This window comes from Nomascus leucogenys, chromosome 8 (genome assembly GCF_006542625.1).
Source record: "Nomascus leucogenys isolate Asia chromosome 8, Asia_NLE_v1, whole genome shotgun sequence".
Lineage (NCBI taxonomy): Eukaryota > Metazoa > Chordata > Mammalia > Primates > Hylobatidae > Nomascus > Nomascus leucogenys.
The window spans coordinates 69945941-69967087 of record NC_044388.1 but is presented as its reverse complement, the minus strand read 5'-3'; the positions used below and the strand labels follow the sequence as shown (position 1 = coordinate 69967087).

Below are 21147 nucleotides of genomic sequence, written 5' to 3'. Positions count from 1 at the left end.
AGAATTGCTTGAACCCAGGAGGCGGAGGTTGCAGTGAGCCGAGATTGTGCCACTGCACTTTAGCCTGGGCAACACAGTGAGACTCTGTCTCAAAAAAAAAATTTCCTGAATGTTTACTGTCCGTTATTTCATGTAATTCTCCCAGTAATTCTCTGAGGTAGATATATTATTATTATCCCCATTTTTTTAGAAAACTGAAAATTATAAGTAGCTCGATCAAAGTCCTCCAGCTAGAAAGTGGTTTTCTGTTTTGTTTTCTTTTTGTTTTTAGTTCATGTCTTTTATTAACTCATACAGTTAATAAAACAACTTCTGGTTTGTTGAAGCAGTAAGTCAGACAACATTTGCCACAATAATATCTGTCAAAGTGGCTTGCCATAAACACCCCAGCACCACATTCATCAGAAGGGCACTCTCGACGAAGGCGACTAATGTTGCCATTCTCATCCACCTTATAATATTTCAGGACAGCCAGCTTAACCTTCTTTCTCTCGTGCTTATTCTTCTTGGGAGTGGTGTAAGACTTCTTCTTCCTTTTCTTAGCACCACCACGAAGTCTCAACACAAGACGAAGAATAGACTCCTTTTGAATATTGTAGTCAGACAAAGTACGTCCATCTTCCAGCTGCTTGCCAGCAAAGATCAGTCTTTGCTGATCAGGAGGAATTCCTTCCTTATCCCGGATCTTGGCCTTTACATTTTCTATCATATCCGAGGGTTCATCCTCGAGGGTGATGGTCTTCCCTGTAAGGGTTTTCACGAAAATCTGCATTTTGGTGGCGGCTCCACCGCAGATGGCGGATCAAAAAGCGAAAGCGGTTTGAACCTAATGGCAGAGTCCTTGCTATTTACCTCTATATTATATTGTTTCCCAAGGAAAGGTGATCTATTGTCTAAAAAAGCTAAGTAAATCTTGGACTGCACTAATAGTATTATGACATCAATGTCCAGAAAAATGGTAGTCTCTCTTTTCTGGTCAGAACATCTGTGCAACATTGCTCTTTACTCTGGAGCCCACACTCAGACAGGAACCCCCGTCTCCTTCCTACATCCATACCTCCTTTGCCTTAGTCTCAGGGGATAAGAAGGATGCTCAAAGCCAACTCTCTCACCCTGCTCTTGGCCCCATCTCCTGTCTCCTCAAGAGCTCCATCAGCTGACCCTTCAAGCTCTCATATCTTCAACTTATCACATTCTGCCTATTCTTTTTTCCTCAGCAATTAATTTTTTTTTTTTTTTTTGAGACAGAGTTTCGCTCTGTCGCCCAGGCTGGAGTGCAGTGTCACGATCTCGGCTCACTGCAAGCTCCACCTCCCGGGTTCACGCCATTCTCCTGCCTCAGCCTCCCGAGTAGCTGGGACTACAGGCGTCTGCCACCATGCCTGGCTTAATTTTTGTATTTTTAGTAGAGATGGGGTTTCACCGTGTTAGCCAGGATGGTCTCGATCTCCTGACCTCGTGATCCACCCGCCTCGGCCTCCCAAAGTGCTGGGATTACAGGCATGAGCCACCACACCCGGCCAGCAATTAAATTTATTCAGAAAGTTTCCACCCCAATAAATAACCCCCACAAAACTTCATTTGTGGAAATGTGCACTTTGTAAACTACTGCTTCTAATGAGTCCTTGTAAATCACACTTCTTAAAAGAATATTTAACCTAGGCTGTCTCCACCTCCTTACTTCCCATCTACATCTTCAGTTTCCAAGACACGTGGCCTTGGGCTCTCTCCTGCCTCTTTACTTACATGATGCTGTAGCATGACTCAACCATTTTGAGCTTCAATTTCCTTCCTCAACTGCAAAACAAGAAAGTTGAAAGAATCAATTGTTTTCATTTCCTTTTTTTTTCAAGGCACCTGAGGAACAGTTTATGTTATGTGAATTAATCAGGGAAAGCTTACATAGTATTTTTTTTTTTTGAGACAGAGACTCGCTCTGTCGCCCAGGCTAGAGTAGAGTGGTGCAATCTTGGCTCACTGCAACCTCCGCCTACCAGGTTCAAGCGATTCTTTCGCCTCAGCTTCCTGAGTAGCTGGGATATAGGCGTGCGCCACCAAGCCCAGCTAATTTGTGTATTTTTAGTAGAGATGGGGTTTCACTATGTTGGCCAGCTGTTCACGAACTCCTGACCTCCTGTATTTCCCAGCATCTGCAAAATACAAGCCCCTCCTCAGTGGCAGCTATCTTTAAAAGTCAAAGAAGTTTACAGATTGTATTATTGTATTTTAAGGGCTGCTCATTTGTCTGACGTGGATCTAGAAAGCATTCATGAATCTGTTAAGCCTAGTTTTCACAAATGTGCTCTCCTACTACTAAATCAAGATAACTTTTAATTCCCAATGACACTGCGAACCTAAACTCTGTATAGTCTTATTGGCTTTCTACTGGTTTTCTCATTACATTATTCTTAACACAAGAAGGCTGACTGCTTCTGCTTTTTGATACTTAGGAAATAACTTTGGTGGTCGTAACAGTATTTAACTTATCATGGAAACAGTGGTGTGTTGAGTGATAAAATGAATGAAAAGTGGCTGGTTCCATTTTGAATTATCAGCATATTCAAGTCCAACAGAGCTTAAAGGAAAAAAAAATTATCAGCATAATAAGCATTAGTGACAGGAAGGATCCAAGGAAAGAAAATCCACTGTCAGTCTGCATCTACCCTGGGATTGTCATTCTCCAGCACTACATCCTCTGAGAACGGGAAAAAAATCTGACTCACTTTGGCAAAACACTTTAGAAGTAGATAATTTCACAAAGGCATGGAAAGCCTTAAGCATCTATTGCAAATGTAATATAATTATATTTCTAAACTTCACCATCTAGAAGATATTAAGAACACTGGTGGTGTTGGAAAGTTCTGATTCTCTTTAACTCTTAGGCCACTTCTGTATGCAGTCATTGAAGCATGCAATATTCTTCAAGGAAAAATCCTCAAATTTCTTAAACATAGGAGCGAAACAGTAATTAACTTAGTATCATGTTATAGCACAAAGGATAATTTCTTCACCAGATACTTATTTGACTTTTTGCAGCTGTTGGCTCTTGACCATTTACAGAACATGATTAGAATAAAAAATCACTAAAGAGAGGAGAGAAATGGAATGAGAGGTGGGGTCCAAGAGCAGTGGGATGGAGAGTGAGTAGTGGTATGCAACATTTTAGATTAATAGAATTACTCCAAATGTTAGAGAATTCAATTACATTTGTAGGTGTATTTTTAAATAGCACTTAAACTTTTAAAAGCACATTCACATGCGTTATGCGTTTGTGTGCAGTACTCACAAAATGTTTACATTCCCAGCTTAAAACTTATTTATAAGATAGGAAAGGTAACTGCTTTGCCCAATGTCTACTAATTCCTAGCACAAAGATCTCTTCCCCATGCCACATACACACACGTACTTAGTTTTGTCTCTGACCTACATTAGTTTCTCTTCCTGAAGTTAGGAGAGAGAGAGAGAGAGAGAGCAAGAATGGGAGAGAGAAAAAGAAAGACATGCAATTGAACTTGCTATTAAAATTAAATGGAATAGGCCAGACGCAGTGACTCACACCTGTAATCCCAGCACTTTGGGAGGCCGAGGAGGGCGAATCACTTGAGGTCAGGAGTTTGAGACCAGCCTGGCCAATATGGCGAAACCCTGTTTCTACTAAAAATACAAAAATTAGCTGGACGTGGTGGTGCGTGCTTGTAGTCCCAGCTGCTTGGGAGGCTGAGGCAGGAGAATCGCTTGAACCTGGGAGGCGGAGGTTGCGGTGAGCCAAGATCAAGCCACTGTACTCCAGCCTGGGAAACAGAGTGAGGCTCTGTCTCAAAAATAAAAATAAAAATAAATAAATAAAATAAAATGGAATAAGAAGTTAGCGACACTTGGACTTGGAAAACACTTTGGAAGCACATCGAGATGCTAGAAAGAGCCCTACGTTAAGCAAACAAAAACCCTGCATCACTGTGTGTTTTTCCAAAAATAGACTGCATTTGATGATCAACTTCGAAAAGCTTATAGTGTTTACATAATGTAGAAAAAAAAACCCAAGCTTCATACTTAGCTTTTAAATGTACACTTAGAGCCTACACTTTTGTGTATTTTACCAAATATTCTTCAAAGGAGTTATAGCTTAGTATTAAACAGAATTTTTCTTTTTTTTAAAAGAACAACCTTAAAGTGTGCCATAGGTAAAAGAACCACTTTAGGGGAATATTCTATTAAACATGTTTTCATGGAGGGATCATATAGCATGCAATTATTTTGCAGTTACCTTTCAGCCCCTTGCTATGTAATTATTCATTTAGTTATATGTGCTTTACAAATTCGCAGCCCCAAAGAGCTAAAAAAAAAAAAAATTACACAGAAAATGGTGATTATCCTTAGAGTTACACGGTTTCTCAAAGTATTTACTTTGCCATTTAATTTGTTAGGTCTGAATTCATATCATGACCTCATGGTAATCATGTGCTTACAGAGGGACTTCCATGGATGTTGGGGCCTCAAAATATTGTGGGAAAGCACTTAGGAACAGGTGCAAATCCAAAATGGTGAGTGCTATGTGTTCATACACACTCCTGGCTTATACAGGGATAGCAGTAAATATTGCTGGATGCATGCATGTGTATACACGTGAACACATAAACATACACCTGCAGGTGCCTTAGGTCTCCTAAAGACTGGTCCACTTCACAAGGGTTAGGAAACTTTTTACCTAGTCAATCAAAGGCCGCTCCACTTACAAAGCCACCCACATGTGTTAGATTTATTTGATGGTCAAGGGAAGAGAAACATAAACATCTCAACTTCCTTTTAAAATCAAGAACAACAAACTAAAAATATTGCCATTAAATACAAGAAGTAAAACCACCCAGTTTGGGAGGGACAGCAGGAAGCACACAGAGGACTACCTCAGATCTTTAAACACCAGAGGACTCCGCCTTTAATCTGCCTTGAATGTATAGGTATTATAAAAGGATACGGCTTCTAGGGTGGGGCAGAATAATCTGCTACTTGAGTCCAAATTGTGGTGTCTTGAAGCCAGCTCCTACTGGCTTATGAGAGCTAATTGTTAAATACCCAGCAATTTTTCGAACAGGTTGTTAAGCTGTTGGAATCTTGAAATCAGCCGTGATGGGAGTGTTTACACCACAGAAAATGGCAAACTCTACAAGCCAGGTCTCCCACCAGCCTCCACCCCAGAGAGCCAATTTACCAGCACAGCAATGAGTTCAAATATTATTAAGGAACACTTTAATGAAAAAGCCCAATTTTCTGATAATTCTTATGGGACAGAGTCTCTCTACTCACTAACTCTTAGACTTTAAACCTTCCCCTGAGTGACTCCAAGTCTAATTTCTATTTTTTCCTTTTTTCTCTAGGCTCTTCCAATCCCCTTGGAGCCTATCACATAGGATGCCCATATTTGAATATTAATGGTTAAGAGGACAAGATTTGAATTCGAATCTAGATTAGACACATCCGGGTTTGAATCCAGCAGCCTGCATTCACCAGATGTGTGATTTAAACAATATGTACTCCACATGCTTTTGCTTTTTTCTGAAAAGGGCATCATAATAATTACCTACTGGAGTTCTTGTGGGAATAATAGTAATATTTCCCTTACAGGATTGTTGTAGGAATTAGACAAGTAATTACATGTAAAGTACTTGGAACTCTGGCTACAGAAAGCTATATGAATGGTAACTATGTGATGTGATAGATATGTTAATTAGCTTGATTGTGACAATCATTTCACAATGTGTATGTATGTAAAAACATCATGGGCCAGGCGTGGTGGCTCATGCCTGTAATCCTAGCACTTTGGAGGCTGAGGCAGATGGATCACCTGAGATCAGGAATTCAAGACCAGCCTGGCCAACATGGTGAAACCCCATCTCTACTAAAAATACAAAACTTAGCTGGGCGTGGTGGCGGGCACCTGTAATCCCAGCTACTTGGGAAGCTGAGGCAGGAGAATCGCTTGACCCCAGGAGGCGGAAGTTGTGGTGATCCAAGATCGCACCATTGCACTCCAGCCTGAACGACAAGAGTGAAACTCCATCTCAAAAAGCCAAAACAAAACAAAACATCATGTCATACAGCTTAAATATACAAAAGTTTTACTTTTCAATTGTATCTTAATAACTTTGGGAAAAAGGAGAAATCCCTATCCATGTACTTATAATTGAATGTATTAATATGATTGGGAAGATTAAGATACCATGTGTACCTAGGACACTGTAGACACTCAGCAAATGGTAATTGTTTCTATTCCTCTTCTTGAAGTTCTGCTGTTATACAGAATTAATATTTGGGCTCAAACACATTTTCTGCAGGAGCTGGAAGGCTGATGTCTCCTGGGCCTTAGCCTGGCCATTTGTCACACCTGATGCCGTTTTTAGAAGTAGACCTTCAGCTCTGAAAATGAACAAGCCCAAAGTGGCTGGGCCAGGAGACCCACACCCAGAAGGAGACAGGGCAAGGAGAGCAGCAGGCTCTTCCCTTTCTTTGAACTTACAGAACTTATTGCCTGGAACTCTGAGTCTGTAATAACTGTTTCTGACTTTACTGTGTATTCTCTTTTACAGGGGATAGTATTTGAATCTTGGGTACCACGGTGATGATGTTATTCCCTTTTTGTGCTTTTGTGGCTGGGCTGCGATAGGTGGAAGTTAGGGGGCTTCTGCACCACCTCTCCTCAGCTGCTTCACTTCCCTCTCCCTGGAGTAGTGGTCTCGCTTTCCATAACACTCTGGCGGCAGAGAATCTGTGGGACCCATTCCGTGGGCAAGCCAAGGCCAACAGCAAAAGCAAAGGGGAGATGTCTTCCTGGCTCGTGGCCCACTGACAGGGCCGATATGACATTCCAACTCCTTGGCCTTTGTAGACTGAGTCCTCTGGGGCCTTTAGGCAAAGCCTCTTCCCCCAAAGCTCAATCTCATTAACAGAGGAGCTCTTAGCTCTGAAAAATACAGTATGTCTCAGCAGATGTGCAGATTGACCATTAGGTTCCTCAAGGGAAAACATAGTCAAGAATGAAGCTATGTTACCTGTAAGGGTTAGAGGCTTGATTGTACGTTTTGGATACAGTGACCCTTGGTTTTAATGTGGTTTCTCTAAAATCTCTAAAATCATGCTGAAACTATGCCTATCAATAATAACCCTGTTGAACTGTGATGCTATGATTACAGAATTTATACAGAAATAGCACTAGCCCTTTAAATATCCATGCACCATAAGAGGCAAGAACAACAGGATAAATCTCCATTCTCTAGAATCCCACGTTGGTTGTATATGGTGTTTTTGTTTGTTTATTTGTTGTCCATAATCTCTTTAAAATGCCTTTTTTTATATCAGTCCAAATAATGTCAATCTACCATGATGAACAATTGAAAAGGAGAAAGAAGAAGGAGGAGAAACAAGAGGAAAATAATCATAGCTAACAGCCAGGGGAGGTGTGCATGTGTGAGGATCCATGCTATTAAGTGGTTTAAATGCACCACTTTGTGTAGTGTACATAACTACCTAAGAAGCACACATTATCAGTCCTGTGTGACACAAGAGGAAGATGAGTCCCAGAGAAGGGGATCAACTTGTCCAAGGTCACACAGATAATCAGTGGTATAGGCAGGACTCAAACATAGGCCAACGGACCCAAGAGCTTTAGGCTTAACCATTGGGATTTTTATTTTTAAGGATTTTGGATTTGGGGATTGAAATAAGTGAACACATGAAACAAATTGGCATAATTAAATATATTAGAACATATAAACCAACTTTCTTTTCTTTTTGCTTTCTGTTTTTTTGTTTTGTTTTAGAGACAAGGTCTTGCTCTGTCATCCAGGATGAAGTGCAGTAGGTGCCATCATGGCTCACTGCAGCCTGCAGCTTCAAACTCCTGGATCGAGAGATACAGCTTCAGCCTCCCAAGTAGTTGGGACTACAGGCACACACCACCATACTTTGCTAATTTAAAAAAATTTTAATATCTTTGCGTATTTTTGTTTACTTTTTTTTTTTTTTTTTTTGAGACTGAGTCTCACTCTGTTGCCCAGGCTGCAGTGCAGTGGCAGAATCTCAGCTCATTGCCACCTCGGCCTCCCGGGTTTAAGTGATTCTCCTGCCTCAGCCTCCCAAGTAGCTGGGACTACAGATGCATGCCACCATGACTGGCTAATTTTTGTATTTTTAGTAGAGACGGGGTCTCACCATGTTGGCCAGGCTACTCTTGAACTCCTGACCTCAGGTGATCCACTTGCCTTGGCCTCCCAAAGTGCTGGGATTACAGGCATGAACCACTGCACCCAGCCTACTTTTAATATCTTTCTATACAGTCTCACTAGGTTACCCAGGCTGGTCTTGAATCCCTGACCTCAAGTGATCCTCCTGCCTTGGCCACTCAAAGTGCTAGAATTGCAGGCATGAACCACTGCTCCTGGCCCAGCTGTTTTAAAAAGCAACAATCTTGAATTGTAATGTTTGCCAATTTTTGTTGTGCAAATACTCCCTCTATGGTTGATTTCAAGCTGCCAATGGTTTAGTACCCAGGTTGCAAAATTCCTGAATATTTAAAAATTGTCTCTCTCACCACCTGGCTCCAGCACACCCCTGTCTGTTAATATGCAATGGAGAGAGTCTGATGTAGGTTTAGGACACATGGCCTTGGGCTCTCCTGCCTCTTATATGATGCTGTAGCATGACTCAACCATTTTGAGCTTCAATTTCCTTCATCAACTGCAAAACAAGAAAGTTGAAAGAATCAATTGCTTTTACTTAATTTTTTTTCAAGGCACCTGAGGAAGGGTTTATGTCATGTGAATTAATCAGGGAAAGCCAACATAGTATTTTTTTTTTCTTTTTGAGATGGAGACTCTCTGTTGCCCAGGCTGCAGTGCAGTGGCACGATCTCGGCTCACTGCAACCTCCACCTCCCAGGTTCAAGCAATTCTCCAGCCTCTGCCTCCCAAGTAGCTGGGATTATAGGCATGAGCCACCACGCCTGGCTAATTTTCGTATTTTTAGTAGTGACAGGGTTTCACCATGTTGGCCAGGCTGGTCATGAACTCCTGATCTCAAATGATCCACCCACCTTGGCCTCCCAAAGTGCTGGGATTACAGGTGTGAGCCACCATAGTATGGGCCCATAGTATTTCTTTTTAAATGTGAAGATGGGGAATCTGCTAGTAACTAGAAAGGTCACTTTTAAGAAGAAACACTCAATCTTAAGTTTAATGAAATTCAATACATATAGTTATCGATTCCCCTTCCCACCCCCCTAATCTTGTCTAGGCTTTTCTTTAACTTGCTTCCTTACTGGGTAACAGTTGGAACAGAGACAATCAAAGTCACTTTGTGATTTCACTTTGGAAGTATTTTGATTTTCTAAGGCAAAGGTGAGGATATTTAATATAATTAGTTTCCTTTGTAATCCTATTTATCGTATTGCATATGCATATAAAAGTATTATTGAAAAGTAATCCACAGACTTCTCAAGAGTGCTAGAGAGTGTATGGCAAAAAAAAAAAAAAAAAAATCAGAAAAAATCAGAGTAGAGGGTTTAGGAAGAGAATGTTTTCCTTCCTCAGTGCTGAAGAGGGGAGATTTCTAGCAAAGGAATTAAGAGCCACTCTCCTTGTTGGACTCTCTCTCAAAGTGCAAAAGGAAAAGAAAATGTATACCTTATTCTTCTGAATAAATATCTGAAATTCATGGAAATTTATTAGGCATATAGAGTTTTGATTGACTTTCTTTCACAAAGCATGTTATCCATTTTTCCACCTCCCTCCTTTTTTAAAAAAATTTGTTGCTATATAGTCTTTAGGTCAATGTTTATAGTTGAAAAATAACATTCTTTCCCTTATGGGGAAGCATGTGATTTCAAGATAATCTACAATGAAAGAAAAACTTTATGTTCTCATGTTGGAGAGTTGGATGTCTCTAAACTTTCTTGTCTAACAGGAAGATGACTTTAGTAGAGACGGGTTTTCTCCATGTTGGTCAGGCTGGTCTCAAACTCCTGACCTCAGGTGATCTGCCTGCCTCAGCCTCCCAAAGTGCTGGGATTATAGGCATAAGCCACTGCACCTACAGGAAGATGACTTTACATTGCCTCATTCCTGTAATGAATACTGTGGAGACCTGCCACTTGCCAGGCCGGCTGAAGGCACTGGGGCCAGTGAGATAAATGTGTCATGCCCCTATCCTCAAAGAACTCCCAAATTCACAGAGAAGGACACGAGGTGAACAAAACGTTATGTCACAGGTGGGCAGTGAGTGCTGTAAGACAAGAAGAAGCTGTAGGAGGGTGTACCTACTACATGTGGCTAGACTGTCCCCACATATGGGTCGATCACAGCTATATAGGTGTTCTCTATTAAAACTGTTTTCTTTTTATTGATTAGTACAGAATTTTATTTTCTTTTATTATTATTATTTTTTGAGCTGGAGTTTCACTCTTATCACCCAGGCTGAAGTGCAATGGCGTGATCTCAGCTCAAGGCAACCTTTACCTCCCTGAATCAAGCGATTCTCCTGCCTCAGCCTCCCAAGTAGCTGGGATTACAGGAGCCCGCCACCACGCCTGGTTAATTTTTGTATTTTTAGTAGAGAAGGGGTTTCGCCATGTTAGCCAGGCTGGTCTTGAACTCCTGACCTCAGGTGATCCACCTGCCTCGGCCTCCCACAGTGCTGGGATTACAGGCGTGAGCCACCGTGCCAGACCATTGATTAGTACAGAATTTTAACAGTAAAGATAAGAATAGATAAATTTAAGGGCTCATTTTCATTTATTCATCCTCATGCTATAACATACAGTGTATTTGAATTTCCAAGCACAAATTCACAGGTGCAAAAAAATAACACATGACATTATTTCATCAGTGGTTCTTAATCTTGGGTATATGGTAGAATATGGCACCTGGGAGAGTTTTCAAAAAATACCAAAGCTTGAGCTACTTCTCGGTGAGCAAGGACCTTAAAAAACTCTCGAGCAAAAATGGGATGCCCTCAAGGAGGGTGAGACACTGTCAGAATCTCTCCTGCCCCAAGGACCCAGACTGATCACCAACGTTCATGGCACAAATTGGCTATAGGGGCTTCCTGGCCGAATACTCCCTATTAGCACTGGGAGATGGGCACCGAGCCTGCCATATGATGAAGCAGAAGTGGCCTCCCTAGAAAAGCTCCTCACCCCTCAGAAATGATTTCCTACCTTGAGAATTGATACTTGAAATTTCACAGTTAGATGGCCACACCTTTTCCAGAAGCTTTATTTTCTTCAAAAATAGAAGTGTCTCTAAGGAGTTACAGTAAAACTTCCTGGTGATTTGTATCATTTGGGGCTCATCTCCTCATAGCAGATTTTGAAAGGGGTTAGCAAGGTAAGCTTATGAGACTATTGGATTCTACTATTGAGCATTGGAAAAGGTGCAAGAAGGGAAGCCTGTATTTGGCACTTCTGAGCATGGGTCTGTAGCTCACCCTAAAAGTGGAGTTGGTCCCTTATTTGAATATCACTTAATACTCTTTGTAATGCTATCATTATAGGGATGATGCTCGCTCTTCTAGTTTTGACCTCTTTGCTGTCTAGAAACTTTTTCATGTCAAAAGTTCACATTGTTCATTCATATCAAAAGAACCAAATGAGATACAAACAGAAAAATGCAATTTATATGGCAGAAGTGGGGAAAATCAGGAAATCCCTTACAAGGTGAGTAGCACAGGTCAGGGTGTCGTTCCTCGTACGCTTTCATACAAGATGGTATGTATCATTCTCGCTTAGAAACATAAGCACCTGTCCTCAGAGAGGCGGGTCGCGGATGGTTCTGTAGAGCACTCAGCACATTCTGAGTGCTCCGTAAATGTTGAGGCTATGAGGTAATCTTCTGAGGATGTCTCCTCAGAGGAAGGTGCTATGCAAATACTGGTATTGTTATTCTTTTAGCACAAATTTATAATTGACTTTCTGTTAAACATCGCAGCAAGTTAAATTAATTCAGTATGATTACAGTCATTAAACAAATGCCTAGTAATGACTGCCTTCCTATTTTAGCAATTCCTCAAACCACTGGGGTAATACCATATAAGGATTTTGCTCCATTGTCAGATTAATTGGGTTGTACAACCTGCGTTTCACGATAGAGCATGCACACTACCTTGGCAGCAACCGGATCATGATTTAAGGCTAGTGCTGAACTAATTTACCTTCGAGTTTTCTCTCTTGCTCTTGCCATTCCGTTAGGTACAATTGACTAGTTCATTACAGCATACAAGTAGCTTAGGGCCATTTCTACCTGTTAAAAAAGAAGTGTGTTTTTCAAACCAAAATGTGGGCAGGAATTCTCCCGCAATCATTCTCATAATGCTGAAACCAGCCAAAGCTAGAGAGGCAGCGGTGGCTTTAACCTGTGCTCGCATTGGGGTGGTCACCCTAGGAATTACCTGCCATCTTAGCAAGCAGGACAGAAATAGTTAAGTCCTAAAGGCTGTGAGTTAAGAACTCTGCCTGAGAGAAAAGCAACGTAAGATGTCCCTGCCAGGTGTGGATGGAGAAAAACTGCACTCCTTAAGCCTCTCTTTCCATTGAAGGTCATCTGTCTGGTGCCACCTTAGAAACTGGTCTGATTCTGCAGAGGACATTGAATGATAACACCCCGCAAGTCAGCTGACTGCTGTGTCAGAGCTGCTGCTTTCTGCATTCTCGCAACTGCCAGCTCCAGCTCCTGCAGTTTCCCAGTCGCAATGCAGCAAAGCAGAAGCAGACAACTAGGCACAAAGCAACAGAGTTTTAAAGTTTTCTTCTCCTGCTACTACTTAGCATGTCTTACTTGAGGAGTATTTACCTTTGTTTAGCCAGGAGCAGAGATGCAGCCTGAATGTACACGATGGCTTCTAACTTGGCAGCGTGAATTTTCAGCTGAGCAGGTACTGCTCGGAGACTTGTAACCAAACCGCCTCTGTTGGAGCACGGCTGGTTTCCCACCATGTGTGTGAATAGTTTGGGGGCTTCTTATGCCACGCTGCTCTACCTGCAGGAATAAAGGCTAGGACAAAGGAGAGGATGCTTGCCATGGTTTGTCTGGCTGGGGCCTGTGCGAGCGACTCACCGCACTGATGCTGTGTGACTCCCCAGCTCACATTTAAGGCTGGGCACGGGGCTGGCGCAGATCCCCACTCCTCAGTTAGAGCACGGTTTAAAGGAGAAACCAGACTCCCTGACCTAAATCACTCCCAGTCCTCTCTGGATGCGGGACAGCTGTCGACTAGCAGTGACACAACCAGCCATCAAGTGGAGAATCGTTGCGACTGCAGTCTGTGTGCAGGTGGAGCCCGGGAGAATGACAGTCTAATTTCGGTCATCCAATGGCTTTTTCTTATTTTTCTAAATAATCGTGCTCGCTAAGTATACAGTTGTCTGGATTAGCCTGCCTGCCATGCAGTCCTCATCAACTCTGGCTGGAAATCAGGGTGCCAGGCAAGCCGCCTTTAGCTCTGGCTCCTTTCTGCGTGATGCTATGCAGCTAGGATGGGTCATGCTGACAACAAAGAAGGAAGCAGAAAGCATCACTTTCTCTTCTCTTGTGATGTTAGCGGAACATAACTCTTCTTCGCAGTGATGCCCTTGTGTGTGTGTGTGTGTGTGTGTGTGTGTGTGTGTGTTTTAATTCATCTAATCGAAGAGCCTAACAAATATCATCATGGATGTGATTTTTAATGATTTGGAAAAAACAAAAAAAGACAGCCTGTGGAGACAGCGATTCGAAACAGCGGCACATTTAGGTTATTGCCAATTTGAAATACTTGGTTTGTGAAGCTGAGCCCTAAGGGACAAGCTCGGTAACTGAGGAAGAGATCGTAGATAAAGAAATAAAAATGACAAGCGTAATGGAGGCTCTGCGAAAGGACTGTCAGAGCATCAGTTCATGGATGGCAATTTCACCAGGCTGAGATTGAATAATTCATAGATTGAAATTACCCTGCTTTCACCTTTCCATTTAAACCGGCATGATCTGAATCTCTAATAAATTTTCAAGATAAAGTAAAATGCCAATTTGAATCTGAAGAGCTTTTAAAACCAGATGCTGCATCCCTGAATCTTTCGGTATCTTTCACAATTATCCTATGAGAACAGCACTTCATCACGAAGCACCATTACCAGGGAAAATTACTGTGATTACAATAGCAACAATAGAATACCATCAAATGATCTCTAATTTACCTAATTTGCTAAGACTGACTGTGTGGTTTTGATATCCATTGTATGTCACCATGCCCGGCACCCGTGAAGCTATCTCGCGCTGGAACAAAAGTGGCATCGTGTGTGTGTGTGTGTGTGTGTGTATGTATGTGCACGCACACCCTGCTACCTTAACTGTGAATGCCTAGCAAAGAATATTCTCGTAGGTTACAATATTTCTTTCCTTTGGTTCACGTTTTTGCTTTTTTCCAATGCCTCTACCCCAAATGTGTTTGGGGAAACGGAGAGCCTGTCATGGGTTGGGAGACTGTTTTTTGATACAGAAGAGCATTGACTTGTTAATTTATATACCCTCTTTATTTTAATGTATACAAGCATGTGTTTACTGAAAGGGAGGGAGGATGCTGTTCTGGGAGAGTAATTTTAAAATGCTGCCGAGATGTAGCATATGTGTTCGTTTCTTCTTTGAAACCCCTGTCTGTCTCTTTCAGGTTAGAAATCCTCTCAGGGAAGTTTAGTCCTGGTGTGATGTGTCAAAAACCTCTCAGATTGCAAAGAAGCTCAGGAGATACAATCAGTAATAACTCTGTACAGCTTTTATTAAAAGCATGCATGTTCAATTCAGTGATTAAATGAAGCTTCGGTACAACTTCGCCTATGTTTGTGTCTGGTCACTCTGGAGTAGAAGTCTGTACTAAAGAGAATTTTTGGGACAGGCTGCACGGTTCATCTCAGGGTAATTGTGCCATCCTGAGAAGGTGGCATGGATCATCAATCCTCCCTGGAGAACAGACTGTAATCATTAATAGGCACAATGGCTTCTGGAATTTTACTTTCAATAGTATGAAGGTAGTATGTGGGTTTCTGCTAGTCAAGTGATTTAAGTGTGATTATCGAAGGTAGGGCTTCGGAGGTATGACCACCATCTGGGAGGAAGGTAGGTTTGAAACACACCTTTCTAATGTTCTGGGGTTTTTGCTTGAGATCCTTAGCTCTGATATGTTCCTCAATCGATTATCACAGCTTTACCCCTTCCCTTATCCTGTGACCCAACAAATACCTTTGTCAGAGCAGGTAAGTTGTGTTTCTCATCATTTGTATAATTGAATATGTTTTTCATTGTGTGCTTTCAGCAAGAACATGCTTTTTTATGTTATCTTTTCTTTCTGCTTATTGTCACCTTCTGCTTATTGTTACCTTCTGCTTATTATTATTCTCACTACCCTTGAGATAACTCACAACTTTTTTCCCTTGTGTTTTTCTAAGTACAAATGAAAACGTGGTATTTTTAAAAGTGATTTAAATATAGTTTTTGTTCCCTTTATCTAACTAAATACACTCAAGGTTTTAATGCTTTCAAAAAGAAGGGGAAAACAGTTTTACTTAGTGAATAATTTGTTTAAAAATAGTAAGCAATTCAGTAGATATCAATTATGTTACTATATTGTTTTCTTTAGATAGCTCACATTTCTAATACTGAACCCATTGTTCTTATCTTTCAAGAAAGAGTCTTGACTTAGTGACAAAGGACTTTTCAAAAGCCCACACTGCCTATGTGCTAATGTGTTTTTATTATTATTATTATTAAAACATAGTCTGGATATTCTGCAAAGGGTTTTTAATTTCTAGCATTTTAAAGCTGTTCAGTAGTTGAAGTTTGAACAGAGTAATCATTGACTAGATCGGTTTGCATGTCTGATGTTTAAGTAATACAGGAATCCTAAGATCATCTAAGAATACTTTCAAATCAGAGTTTTGTCACTTTCTTGGGTCTCATTAGAAACTAATAATATTCACTTGATAAAAATGGGTAATTTGAAGCTTATCGTTTGATCATTCAGGTATTTATACTTTACAGTCTTGGAAAACGTCTTGTTTCTTTAGGATGCAAGTGCCAGACTATTAGTCTTTTATATAAAATATGAGCAAGAGTTTACTATTGAAATTCACTTGTTTTGCCATAAAAAAGATAAGATCCATTATATAGAGCTGCTAACTTTAAAAGTCCTAACTCCATTGTTTCTTTGAAATCAATTTTTCTTTTCAACTTTAAGTAATTGAACACAAATAAACATAACACTTTAAAACACATTCATCAGATAAGTTTTAGCAATGTTTTTGCTATTTATAGATATATCTTACTTATAATGCTCTGGATAAGCATGACATAGGTGAAAAAGACATAGAGTCACTTTACATTTGCAGGTAATTTGAAAATAAAGAATCAACTATTAAAGCATATCAGCATGAGTTAATTTAGGTGAAATCTTAGACAATCATGGGTTAACAGTATTTTGCAAGGTTTTTTTTTTGGTGGGAATGAGAAAAATAGGTAAAAAATCATCTCTTTACTTCTGAAAACTCTCAATCACTCCAGAACATCAGCTACAGTTACAAAGAGTGATTTAAAATTTAAACACACAAGAACACATGCATAGGGTCCACACAAATGTGTTATGCTTTAAGATAGAATGAGTAACAGTGCCACCTCACAAGTGCAGTCACTTGTGGATATTAGTGTACTTTCTATTTTACCTCATTGCTAGCAGGGAACAAAAACCTAAACTAAACTAAAATTCTTCATAGACAATATATTAATATTTCCTGGCTATTTATTAACTAATTAACAAATGCTATAGTGATAAAATGCATTTTTACATATAACCAAATAGGATATTCCTAGTTGACAATCACAGTTGGATTTCTCTAGTTAACATATTCCACAAGAACAACAGCATAGTATATTTTCCCCTAAGTTTTAAGCGTAGTAAAACACGCCTTTACCAAGTACCAATATTTGTGTTATACTAGTCTGCCAAGAGAAAAAGGTAGGCAAGACAAAAGACATAGGTAAAGATAAAAGAAAGCACTCTGTATTCATTGAGGCTTTTTATTTTTAATGGCATAATCAAAAAAGCTCGGTTATGTTGTGTCTGGGTGCCGTCTTTTTAAAGAACCTCTTCTCTCTAGTAAGATTTTTTCCCAACATTTTATTATACATTTTTGTGAACATACAAAAAAGCTAAAAAATTGTGAGCACCCATACACAAACCACCTCGACTCTATGAATAACGATGTATTGTGCTTGTTTTGTCATGTATCTATCCAACTATCCACCCCTCTATTCACCCATCACTCCATGTTATTGTTTTGATGCACTTATAAGTAAGTTGCAGACATCAGCACACTTCACTCCTAAGGATGTGCCTGCTGAAGCGTTTCACTAGAATTCAACATTTGTTTACAGTGCTTACCTTTACGTAAGATTTGTATGTGTATGATGATGACCTGATTTTGGAAAAGTGCACTGTTGTATCTTATATGACATAAACTATCTCTTTAACATGATGAATAGCTGGATGCAAACTCTCATGATTCTATATTTTAACTTGGAAGGTACAAATCCTCATTTGTGACAAAGGGAAACCGCTATGGTAGGGGTAAATGGGCCTTCCCTATCTTCAGTTGCTATGTGTCCCGCGTCTCAGCCTTCACCCACCATGCCCAGGGACCACTGGTAAGTCACCATCAGTTTTGGGATGGAGGAGGTGTCCAGGCATACAAAAGTAATTCTCAGCGTCTATTTTTGTTCTTGGACCACCTTTCCTTTCTCTCTCCTGCAGGTGCATGAGAAGTAACCCATTGGCCTCTTGACCAATCACCAGCTTTCCTTCTACTTGGATTCTTCTCTGCCTCTTCTCTTTCCTCCCCAACTCTTCCCACTTAGCTTTCTCTTTTCCACTTTCTCCCTACTCCTACCTTTTCTTCTCAGAAACAAAGGAACAAATCTCTTCATTTTTCAAGTCATTCGCCTGCACTCAATTTCATGGATGCAAAGATGAGGGATTTAAATAATCACAAGAACTCTTAAAGGGATTAATTTCTCTTGGTCTTAATTAAAACATAAATGAGTTGAGAATTGTCCTCTCAAGACCGCTTCAGTAATTCCTCTCTTGGATCCAGTCATGTGAATGAGATTTACTCATTCATCTTTTTTTTTTTTTTTTTTTTTTGAGACGGAGTCATGCTCTGTCAGCAGGCTGGAGTGCAGTGGTGTGATCTCGGCCCACTGCAGCCTCCGCCTCCTGGGTTCAGGTGATCCTCCTGCCTCAGCCTCCTGAGTACCTGAGACTACAGGCATGCGCCACCATGCCCAGCTAATTTTTGTATTTTTAGTAGAGATAGCGTTTCACCATGTTGGCCAGGATGGTCTCAATCTCTTGACCTCGTGATCTGCCTGCCTCAGCCTCTCAAGGTGTTGGGATTACAGGCGTGAGCCACCGCGCCTGGCCCTACTCATTCATCTTTTAACTGAACCCTACACCAAACTTCTCTAAGATTTTAGTTTGTTTAGCTCCGAAGAATGGGGGCATTTGCTATGCTTCCAAAATCTGCTAAGTTTCATAGACTGCAGCTTCCTGTCATTAGCCATGGTCCACGGCGCTTCCATTCAGGAGCATCACAAGGCCTTATGCCCTTGGTCCTCGGCCCCCAGGGTGCAGAAGTTTCCAAAGCCTTCTTCCCTAGGTTTTGGTCCACCTACACAAGGCAGTCACCTTCCAGGTAGCTCCTCTCTCAGGCCATTTTTCTTTATTCAGTTCACCACGCCTAAAGTTTTCACTGGATAGATAACGAGTCTAACCTTAGCTGGAATTCTACCAATTAGCCTATTTTTATAAAGTAGTAATGGGATATGACAGACTGGTTAAGAGCTTAGGCTCTATAGTAAGACAAACCTGAACTGTAGTCTCAGTTTTGCAACTTAACTAGTAGCATTACTCCAGGCAGGTCACGGAATCAAATTTTAAGCTTCACTTCTTCAGAAGGTTGTTATGAGTATTAGATGACACACACACACACACACACATATATATATATATGAAGATCTGACCAAGTTTTGGAAAAATGCACTATTCTGTGTGTTTGTATGTATGTGTGTATATATATGTATATATACAGTACACTAATACATAACAAGTATATATATATATCACAGTGTGTAATATATATATATATATATATATATATATATATATATATATATATCGCAGTATCTAGCACCTGATTGGTACTTGTTATGAATTAGTGTCATTAAAAGTAATAATCATCATCATCATCTCAACAGAAGGTGCCATCATCTGAGAGCTCAGCTGGCTCTCCATCAATTAGGGTCATCTCATGGATCCTAGCAGACTACTGTCTCTTTCTATGTCCAAATTTGCTTATCCTAATGGACCTCCCATGAAAGTTCACGTTTTCCAAGGTCTGAAAATATCCCTAGCTTTCAGCTAATTGTGGGGTCCAATGAGTGACTACATTTGATAATTTTCCCAATTAGATTTCCAAATGAAAATTCAGGGGACAAAAAGATAAAGAGATTTTGGAAGTACAGAGAAGTAGTATGGCTGAGACTGTCCAGGTGTTTTACACACAATAAATTATTGACGGTAAATGTCATTTAGTCCAGCATAACATAATACGGAGTTCAATATAATGGAAACTGAAGCCAGACTGTCGGTATTCTAATCTTGATTTTGTTACTTACTATCTGTGTGACCTTGGATGAATTTTTGACCCTTCTTTGTTTCTCAGTTTTCTTATACATATAAAGTAAGGATAATGAATGATACCTTTCCCATAGGGTAGTACTGGGGATTAACTTAGTTAATATCTGCAAAACACCTAGAAGAGTATCTGGCACATAGTGGTGCTATGGAAGCATTTGTTAAATAACAAAGTAAAAATGAAAGATGGACAAAGTAATCTTTGAGTAAAGATTACTTGAGTAAAGTCATCCAGAGAGGTTGTCAACTTGTTCTTAATCACACAGCAAATTAGTAAAAGATCCACCATTCAGGCTGGGCACGGTAGCTCATGTCTGCAATCCCAGAAGTTTGGGAGGCCAAGGCGGGCGAATCACCTGAGGTCAGGAGTTCAAGACCAGCCTGGCCAACATGGTGAAACTCCGTCTCCACTAAAAAACACAAAAAAAATAGCCGGGCATGGTGGCGGGCGCCTGTAATCCCAGCTACTCAGGAGGCTGTGCAGGGAGGATTGCTTGAACCTGGGAGGCAGAAGTTGCAGTGAGCCAAGATCACGCCACTGCACTCCAGCCTGGGTGACACAGCAAGACTCTGTCTCGGAAAAAAAAAAAAAAAAAAGATCCACCATTCAACACAGATATCCAAACATTAGGCCTATTACTGAAAATTACACATTGCTCAAGAGCTAATTTTGGCCAAAACAAAATATATATTTGTATCATTGATTATATCTCTAAAGGAGAAACAAAAAGTATTTTAAAAATACTACAGTACTGTTACCCTGATAAATATTTAAGTTTTTGTCTTATACCTTATTTTGTATTTTTCTTTCCACGTTGTTATTTTGTTCTCTTTTCAAGTTAATTTCTTATTCCCAACCAAAGTCTGTTGAGACAGGTCAGTACTTCATTTACATGAGGTAAGCACTCCAAGAAAAGGACCAATGCCACACACACACACACACACACACACACACACACACACACACAAGCATCATTGTACTTACTGTGCCAGGTAGTATTATTACAAAAGTAATTCAAGTATATGAGGAAATCGGGAAAATTGGAAAAGTGCACAGAGGCATAAAAAGGAAAATAAACCTCAGTCATAATCTCCCTACTCTTGAGAGAAGCACTGATTGTCTATGACACAATATTGTGTGTGTGTAACTAAATTTTGAGATTAGTCTTAAATTGCATACCCTGCTTTGCAACCTACTTTTTAAACATGAGAATATCAAGATCCTGTTTTCAAATCACTAAAATTTTTTTTTTTTTTTTTTAATTGAGCCCTTAGGCCGGGCGTGGTGGCTCACGCTTGTAATCCCAGCACTTTGGGAGGCCGAGGCGGGCGGATCACGAGGTCAGGAGATCGAGACCATGGTGAAACCCCGTCTCTACTAAAAATACAAAAAAA

General features: G+C 40.4%; 1 pseudogene across 1 annotated transcript; it reads right to left on the bottom strand.

Moving 5' to 3' along the window:
* Positions 1 to 264: 264 nt before the first annotated feature.
* On the bottom strand, positions 265 to 901 carry LOC100594703 (annotated as a pseudogene). The gene has a single exon (XR_001116329.2). The product of XR_001116329.2 is annotated as a ubiquitin-40S ribosomal protein S27a pseudogene (transcript).
* Between the last annotated feature and the right edge of the window lie 20246 nt (positions 902 to 21147).